The sequence below is a fragment of the Bufo bufo genome, chromosome 6, assembly GCF_905171765.1.
Source record: "Bufo bufo chromosome 6, aBufBuf1.1, whole genome shotgun sequence".
Lineage (NCBI taxonomy): Eukaryota > Metazoa > Chordata > Amphibia > Anura > Bufonidae > Bufo > Bufo bufo.
Genome location: NC_053394.1, coordinates 437326798 through 437337283, shown reverse-complemented (window position 1 = coordinate 437337283; position 10486 = coordinate 437326798).

Here is a 10486-nt window from a genome sequence, read left to right as displayed (position 1 = left end):
ATAGAGGTGGGGTACAGGGGTGCGGTATAGAGATAAGGTGCAGGGGTGCGGTATAGAGGTGGGGTGCAGGGGTGCGGTATAGAGTGAGGTGCAGGGGTGCGGTATAGAGTGAGGTGCAGGGGTGCGGTATAGAGTGAGGTGCAGGGGTGCGGTATAGAGATGGGGTGCGGTATCGAGGTGGGGTGCGGTATAGAGGTGAGGTGCAGGGGTGCAGTATAGAGGTGGGGTGCGGTATAGAGGTGGGGTGCAGGGGTGCGGTATAGAGGAGGGGTGCGGTATAGAGGTGAGGTGCAGGGGTGCGGTATAGAGTGAGGTGCAGGAGTGCGGTATAGAGTGAGGTGCAGGGGTGCGGTATAGAGGTGGGGTGCAGTATAGAGGAGAGGTGAGGTATAGAGGTGAGGTTCAGTATAGAGCAGGGGTGCGGTATAGAGGTGAGGTTCAGGGGTTCAGTATAGAGCAGGGGTGCGGTATAGAGGTGAGGTTCAGGGGTGCGGTATAGAGGTGAGGTTCAGGGGTCCGGTATAGAGGTGGGGTGCAGGAGTGCGGTATAGAGGAGAGGTGCGGTATAGAGGTGAGGTGCAGGAGTGCGGTATAGAGGTGGGGTGCAGGAGTGCGGTATAGAGGAGAGGTGCGGTATAGAGGTGAGGTTCAGGGGTGCGGTATAGAGGTGGGGTGCAGGAGTGCGGTATAGAGGAGAGGTGCGGTATAGAGGTGAGGTGCAGGAGTGCGGTATAGAGGTGAGGTGCGGTATAGAGGTGAGATGCGGTATAGAGGTGAGGTTCGGTATAGAGGTGAGGTTCGGTATAGAGGTGAGGTGCGGTATAGAGGTGAGGTGCGGTATAGAGGAGAGGTGTGGTATAGAGGTGAGGTTCAGTATAGAGGTGAGGTGCGGTATAGAGGTGAGGTTCAGGGGTGCGGTATAGAGGTGGGGTGCAGGGGTGCGGTATAGAGTGAGGTGCAGGGGTGTGGTATAGAGGTGGGGTGCGGTATAGAGGAGAGGTGCGGTATAGAGGTGAGGTGCAGGAGTGCGGTATAGAGGTGAGGTTCAGTATAGAGGTGAGGTGCGGTATAGAGGTGAGGTGCAGGGGTGCGGTATAGAGTGAGGTGCAGGGGTGTGGTATAGAGGTGGGGTGCGGTATAGAGGTGAGGTGCGGTATAGAGGAGAGGTGCGGTATAGAGGTGAGGTGCAGGAGTGCGGTATAGAGGTGAGGTGCGGTATAGAGGTGAGGTGCGGTATAGAGGTGAGGTGCAGGAGTGCGGTATAGAGGTGAGGTTCAGGGGTGCGGTATAGAGGTGGGGTGCGGTATAGAGTGAGGTGCAGGGGTGCGGTATAGAGGTGGGGTGCGGTATAGAGGTGAGGTTCAGGGGTGCGGTATAGAGGTGAGGTTCAGGGGTGCGGTATAGAGGTGGGGTGCAGGGGTGCGGTATAGAGGTGAGGTTCAGGGGTGCGGTATAGAGGTGGGGTGCAGGGGTGCGGTATAGAGTGAGGTGCAGGGGTGCGGTATAGAGGTGGGGTGCGGTATAGTTATTATTGATGTCTGGTGCAGCTCAGGCTGAGACATTGTGCACCAAAACTCAGCAGTAAGACGTTTGCGCCTTGCCCTGTCGTTCTCACCCTGCCACACTCACTCCGTCGTCTTTCCCCTGCCACCCTCGCCCCGTCGGCCTCACCATGCCATCCTCGCCCCGTCATCCTCGCCCGCCGTCCTGCCCTTCCGATGCGTTTTGTGTGACAACCTGTGTCTGATGCCTTACTGTAATGTACAATAAAGATGGCTGCAGCCTCCCCGATTCCTGTGTGTGCTCTGCAGAACATTGCACTGTTTACCTCTATGCAGAACATTGCACCGCTCGCCTCCCTGCAGAACATTACACAGCTCACTTACCTGCAGAACATTTCTCAGATCACCTAATGTCTGACATTGCACTGCTCACCTCCCTGCAGAACATTGCACTGCTCACCTCCCTGCAGAACATTGCACTGCTCGCCTCCCTGCAGAACATTGCACTGCTCGCCTCCCTGCAGAACATTGCACTGCTTGCCTCCCTGCAGATCATTGCACTGCTCGCCTCCCTGCAGAACATTACAGCACTCACCCCTCTGCAGAACATTACACAGTTCACCTCCCTTCAGTGCAATGCACCGCTCACATTTCTGCAGAACATTACTCCACTCAGCAGTACATTGCTGTCTCCTGACAGATACACAGTGTTATATCCTGCAGATTATTACACCACTGACCTCTAGAGATCTGCAGAACATCGCTCTGTCCTCCTGACAGATACATAGTGATATATTCTGCAGATTATTACACCTCTGACCTCTAGAGATCTGCAGAACATCACTCTGTCCTCTCTACCTCCTGACAGATACATAGTGATATATCCTGCAGATTATTACACCACTGACCTCTAGAGATCTGCAGAACATCGCTCTGTCCTCTCTACCTCCTGACAGATGCATAGTGATATATCCTGCAGATTATTACACCACTGAGTCTAGAGAGTTGCAGATTATTACCCTCTGAGCACTTTAGATTCCTGCAGAACATCTCTCTGTCCCTGTACATTGCTCTTTTCTGCAGATTATTACCCCTTGAGGTCTGTAGATCCCCGCTCTGCCCCTGTATACGACTATGTTCTGCAGATTATTACTCTCTAGATCCCTGCAGAACATCGCCCTGCCCCTGTACACTGCTAGGTTCTGCAGATGTGGAGGGGGTTAATGGTCTGCTACCCAGAACCCTCCGGTCGGACTCTCTGTATCTCAGAACCACGCAGCGCGCCTCTTTGAAGGCGAATGAACAAAGCCGGGACGGGCAGACAGATCCGTCTTCAAACCCTCTTTGTCTGCGATCAATGGGGCGCATTTGTTAGTTTGTTTACCGGATCCGTCCGCCGGCAGCATCAAGGCTCGGCTATATACCTAGCGAGCGGCGGGGGGCGCAGACATCCCCTCCCCGCTCACACTGCGCTCCTGCCTTGACATTTGACAATCTCCTCTATTCAGAGACTAGATAAAAGCCGGCGCGGGGCTGAGTTCTCTGCCTTCAGTCGCTCGTGCTGTGCTGGATCCACCTGTACCAAGTCGCCCGCCGCGGAGTGGGCCGGAATACAATGCGCCGATATAATGCGCGGGGACGGCGAAGGTTAACGATGGGGAAAGTGAACTCTCCTGCCGGGCGCTTAAGAAACCGAAGGAAAAAGTTCTCCCGCTGATTTGGAAGAGGAACAAAGAGTCGTGTGTGAAAGCAGCAGTCGCGACCTTCGCCCTCGGGCGAGCGGGGCTCCGGAGCACCTGCCTTTGAGTTCTGGGCGGCTGAAGGAAAAGAGTTTTATCTACTAAGAGAACACGGAGGCTTCCTGCACAATCAGCTCAACTCCGATAACGAGTGGCGAGTGCTGATCACACTGGCGTCAGAGCCCGTATTGCCGCTTATCTGCCCCCCGGTCCTTGTCCCTTCTCTCTGTGTGGACGATACTGAACAGCACACAGCATCACAGTGTTACAGGACGGGGAGTAAGCGCCAGAGCTGCATACAGCAGGGGCTGTTGGGAAGTGTCAGGCTATGCTGCAGCGAGCACAGGATACTGGGTAATGTCAGGCAATGCTGCAGCGAGCACAGGATACTGGGTAATGTCAGGCTATGCTGCAGCGAGCACAGGATACTGGGTAATGTCAGGCAATGCTGCAGTGAGCACAGGATACTGGATAATGTCAGGCAATGCTGCAGCGAGCACAGGATACTGGGTAATGTCAGGCTATGCTGCAGCGAGCACAGGATACTGGGTAATGTTAGGCAATGCTGCAGCGAGCACAGGATACTGGGTAATGTCAGGCAATGCTGCAGCGAGCACAGGATACTGGGTAATGTCAGGCTATGCTGCAGCGAGCACAGGATACTGGGTAATGTCAGGCTATGCTGCAGCGAGCACAAGATACTGGGTAATGTCAGGCTATGCTGCAGCGAGCACAGGATACTGGGTAATGTCAGGCTATGCTGCAGAAAGTACAGGATACTGGATAATGTCAGGCAATGCTGCAGCAAGCACAGGATACTGGGTAATGTCAGGCAATGCTGCAGAAAGTACAGGATACTGGATAATGTCAGGCAATGCTGCAGCGAGCACAGGATACTGGGTAATGTCAGGCTATGCTGCAGCGAGCACAGGATACTGGGTAATGTCAGGCAATGCTGCAGAAAGTACAGGGTTTTAGGTAATGACAAAGTTAGAGGTAGGTGGAGAGTCCTTAAATATTATTTTATGGATTTATGTCACAAGCTTAGGGCAAGGACCTCAAAGGTAGTATTTTCAGAAATACTACCTGTACCACAAGCCACATAGGAAAGGCAGCGGGAGATTAGGGAGGGGAACAAGTGGCTCCAGAACTGGTGCAGGAAGGAGGGGTTTGGGTTCCTGGAGAACTGGGCCGACTTCTCTATCGGCTACAGGCTCTATCGTAAGGACGGGCTGCACCTCAATGGGGAAGGGGCAGCTGTGCTGGGGAAGAAGATGACTAGAAGATTGGAGGAGTGTTTAAACTGGGGACTGGGGGGGAGGGTAATTACACTATAGGAGGGGAAGATAGTGCAGATAGAGACCGGGGGCAGGTAGTGGGACTGGGGGAGAAATGGAAGGAGGGACTAGAACAGTTCAGAAGGAAAAGTGTAGGGTAAAAAATATACATAAACCTCTCAAATGTATGTATACTAATGCCAGAAGCCTGACTAATAAAACTGGGGAGCTGGAATTAGTGATGTGTGAGGAGGACTATGACAGTGGGAATAACTGAGACATGGCTGGATGATAGCTATGACAGTGGGAATAACTGAGACATGGCTGGATGAAAGCTATGACAGTGGGAATAACTGAGACATGGCTGGATGATAGCTATGACAGTGGGAATAACTGAGACATGGCTGGATGAAAGCTATGACAGTGGGAATAACTGAGACATGGCTGGATGATAGCTATGACAGTGGGAATAACTGAGACATGGCTGGATGATAGCTATGACAGTGGGAATAACTGAGACACGGCTGGATGATGGCTATGACAGTGGGAATAACTGAGACACGGCTGGATGATGGCTATGACAGTGGGAATAACTGAGACATGGCTGGATGATAGCTATGACAATGGGAATAACTGAGACACGGCTGGATGATAGCTATTACAGTGGGAATAACTGAGACACGGCTGGATGATAGCTATGACAGTGGGAATAACTGAGACATGGCTGGAGGATAGCTATGACAGTGGGAATAACTGAGGCATGGCTGGAGGATAGCTATGACAGTGGGAATAACTGAGACATGGCTGGATGATAGCTATGACAATGGGAATAACTGAGACACGGCTGGATGATAGCTATTACAGTGGGAATAACTGAGACACGGCTGGATGATAGCTATGACAGTGGGAATAACTGAGACACGGCTGGATGATAGCTATTACAGTGGGAATAACTGAGACATGGCTGGATGATAGCTATGACAATGGGAATAACTGAGACACGGCTGGATGATAGCTATTACAGTGGGAATAACTGAGACACGGCTGGATGATAGCTATGACAGTGGGAATAACTGAGACATGGCTGGATGATAGCTATGACAGTGGGAATAACTGAGACATGGCTGGATGATAGCTATGACATAGTGGGAATAACTGAGACACGGCTGGATGATAGCTATGACAGTGGGAATAACTGAGACATGGCTGGATGATAGCTATGACATAGTGGGAATAACTGAGACACGGCTGGATGATAGCTATGACAGTGGGAATAACTGAGACACGGCTGGATGATAGCTATGACAGTGGGAATAACTGAGACATGGCTGGATGATAGCTATGACATAGTGGGAATAACTGAGACATGGCTGGATGATAGCTATGACAGTGGGAATAACTGAGACACGGCTGGATGATAGCTATGACAGTGGGAATAATGGAGACACGGCTGGATGATAGCTATGACTGTGGGAATAACTGAGGCATGGCTGGATGATAGCTATGACAGTGGGAATAACTGAGACATGGCTGGATGATAGCTATGACAGTGGTAATAACTGAGACACGGCTGGATGATAGCTATGACAGTGGGAATAACTGAGACATGGCTGGATGATAGCTATGACTGTGGGAATAACTGAGAACATGGCTGGATGATAGCTATGACAGTGGTAATAACTGAGACACGGCTGGATGATAGCTATGACAGTGGGAATAACTGAGACATGGCTGGATGATAGCTATGACTGTGGGAATAACTGAAACACGGCTGGATGATAGCTATGACAGTGGGAATAACTGAGACATGGCTGGATGATAACTATGACAGTGGGAATAACTGAGACACGGCTGGATGATAGCTATGACAGTGGGAATAACTGAGACATGGCTGGATGATAGCTATGACAGTGGGAATAACTGAGACATGGCTGGATGATAGCTATGACATAGTGGGAAAAACTGAGACATGGCTGGATGATAGCTATGACAGTGGGAATAACTGAGACACGGCTGGATGATAGCTATGACAGTGGGAATAACTGAGACATGGCTGGATGATAGCTATGACAGTGGTAATAACTGAGACACGGCTGGATGATAGCTATGACAGTGGGAATAACTGAGACATGGCTGGATGATAGCTATGACTGTGGGAATAACTGAGAACATGGCTGGATGATAGCTATGACAGTGGTAATAACTGAGACACGGCTGGATGATAGCTATGACAGTGGGAATAACTGAGACATGGCTGGATGATAGCTATGACTGTGGGAATAACTGAAACACGGCTGGATGATAGCTATGACAGTGGGAATAACTGAGACATGGCTGGATGATAACTATGACAGTGGGAATAACTGAGACACGGCTGGATGATAGCTATGACAGTGGGAATAACTGAGACATGGCTGGATGATAGCTATGACAGTGGGAATAACTGAGACACGGCTGGATGATAGCTATGACATAGTGGGAAAAACTGAGACATGGCTGGATGATAGCTATGACAGTGGGAATAACTGAGACACGGCTGGATGATAGCTATGACAGTTGGAATAACTGAGACACGGCTGGATGATAGCTATGACAGTGGGAATAACTGAGACATGGCTGGATGATAGCTATGACAGTGGGAATAACTGAGACATGGCTGGATGATAGCTATGACAGTGGGAATAACTGAGACATGGCTGGATGATAGCTATGACAGTGGGAATAACTGAGACACGGCTGGATGATAACTATGACTGGGCAGTTAATGTACAAGGTTACAGTCTGTTTAGAAAGGATCGTCAAAACCAGAGGGGGGGGGGGGGGGGGGCTCTCCTTTATGTAAAGTCTTGTCTAAAGCCCACACTCCGTGAAGATATAAGTGAGGGACATGAACATGTGGAGTCACTGTGGGTAGAGATACATGGAGCTAAAAACAACAATAAATTACTAATAGGAGTTTATTATAAACCACCTAATAGACCGGAGTCCACAGAAAATCTACTACTAAACGAGATAGACGAGGCGGCAAATCATAATGAGGTGGTTATTATGGGGGAACTCCGCAGATATAGACTGGGAAACTGAGACCTGTACATCTCATAGAGGAAACAGGTTCGTGGCTATAACCAAAGACAATGACCTCTCCCAACTGGTTCAGGACCCGACTAGAGGGACGGCCATACTGGACTTGGTATTAACCAATAGACCTGACAGAACAACAGACGTGCAGGTCGGGGGACACCTGGGAAATAGTGACCATAAAGTAATATCCTTCCAATTATCATTCAAAAGAGCGTTTCTACAGGGAGGAACAAAAATACCAAACTTCAAAAAAGCTAAATTCAGCCAACTAAGAGAGGCCATAGCCCTAACTAACTGGGACAAAGTCCTCAAAAATAAAAATACAGCCACAAAATGGGATATTTTTAAAAGCATCCTAAAATCTCATTGTGAGAGGTACAGACCGTATGGGAATAAAGGGTTAAGGAACAAAAAGAAACCAATGTGGATAAACAGAACTGTAAAGAAAGCAATAAATGACAAAAAGAAAGCATATAAATCACTAAAACAGGAGGGTAGCGAGGAAGCACTGAAAAACTATAAGGAAAAAAATAGAACATGTAAAAAACAAATAAAAGCGGCCAAACTAGAGACCGAGAGATTAATTGCCAAAGAGAGTAAAACTAACCCTAAAATGTTCTTCAATTATATAAATGTTAAAAAATATAAATCTGAAGGTGTCGGCCCTTTACAGAGTAATGAGGGGGGAGTCGCAGAGAGCAACGAGGAGAAAGCAAAGCTATAAAATATTTTTTTCTCCAATGTATTCACTGAGGAAAATAAACTGTCGGATGAAATGCAGAATGCAAAAGTAAATTCCCCATTAAAAGTGTCCTGTCTGACCCAGGAAGAAGTACAACAGCGACTTAAAAAGATTAAAATAGACAAATCGCCAGGACCAGATGGCATACACCCCCGTATCCTAAGGGAATTAAGTAATGTCATAGTCCGACCCTTATTTCTGATATTTAAAGGGGTTATCCCATTCTAGACAATGGGGGCCTATCGCTAGGATATGCCCCCATTGTCTGATAGGTGCGGGTCCCACCTCTGGGACTCGCACCTACAAGGAGAACGGAGTGGAGAAAGTTGAGGAGGGCGCACTGCGCATGCACAGCCGCCCTCCATTCATTTTTCTGGAGCCGCCAAAAATAGCCAAGCGCTGGCTCGGCTATTTCCGTCGGCCCCATAGAAATAAATGGGAGCGGTGGCCGCGCATGCGCGGTGCGCTCATATTCACTTCAATGGGAGAGGCGGGGAGATGCGCCTGGTGGTGGACGGACCCCGGAAAACCTGGGGTCCTCCAGCCACAACTCTCCCCGGCTCCTTTCTCCTTGTAGGTGCGGGTCCCAGAGGTGGGACCTGCACCTATCAGACAATGGGAGCACATCCTAGCGATATGCCCTCATTGTTTAAGATGGGATAACCCCTTTAAGGACTCTATACTGACAGGGAATGTCCCACAGGATTGGCGCATAACAAATGTGGTGCCAATATTCAAAAAAGGGTCCAAAAACAGAGCCTGGAAACTATAGGCCGGTAAGTGTAACATCTGTCGTGGGTAAACTGAAGGTTTTCTGAGAGATGCTATGTTAGAGCATCTTAACGGAAATAAGCAAATAACGCCATATCAGCATGGCTTCGTGAGGGATCGGTCATGCCAAACTAATGTAATCAGTTTCTATGAGGAGGTAAGTTCTAGACTTGACAGCGGCGAATCAATGGATGTCGTATATCTGGACTTCTCCAAAGCATTGGACACTGTACCACATAAAAGGTTAGTATATAAAATGAGAATGCTCGGACTGGGAGAAAACGTCTGTATGTGGGTAAGTAATTGGCTGAGGGATAGAAAACAGAGGGTGGTTATTAGTGGTACACACTCAGATTGGGTCACTGTCACTAGTGGGGTACATCAGGGGTCAGTACTGGAGGGGTCACTGTCACTAGTGGGGTACCTCAGGGGTCAGTACTGGAGGGGTCACTGTCACTAGTGGGGTACCTCAAGGGTCAGTACTGGAGGGGTCACTGTCACTAGTGGGGTACCTCAGGGGTCAGCATTGGAGGGGTCACTGTCACTAGTGGGGTACCTCAGGGGTCAGTACTGGAGGGGACACTGTCACTAGTGGGGTACCTCAGGGGTCAGTACTGGAGGGGTCACTGTCACTAGTGGGGTACCTGAGGGGTCAGTATTGGGCCATATTCTCCAATATATTTATTAATTATCTTGTAGAAGGCTTGCACAGTAAAGTATCAATTTTTGCAGATGACACTAAACTGTGTAAAGTAATTAACACTACAGAGGACAGTATACTGTATATATACTACAGAGGACAGTATACTGTATATATACATACTACAGAGGACAGTATACTGTATATATACTACAGAGGACAGTATACTGTATATATATACTACAGAGGACAGTATACTGTATATATATATATACTACAGAGGACAGTATACTGTGTATACACTACAGAGGACAGTATACTGTATATATACTACAGAGGACAGTATACTGTATATATACACTACAGAGGACAGTATACTGTATATATACTACAGAGGACAGTATACTGTATATATATACTACAGAGGACAGTATACTGTATATATACTACAGAGGACAGTATACTGTATATATACTACAGAGGACAGTATACTGTATATATACTACAGAGGACAGTATACTGTATATACACTACAGAGGACAGTATACTGTATATATATACTACAGAGGACAGTATACTGTATATATACTACAGAGGACAGTATACTGTATATATATACTACAGAGGATAGTATACTGTATATATACACTACAGAGGACAGTATACTGTATATACACTACAGAGGACAGTATACTGTATATATATACTACAGAGGACAGTATACTGTATATACA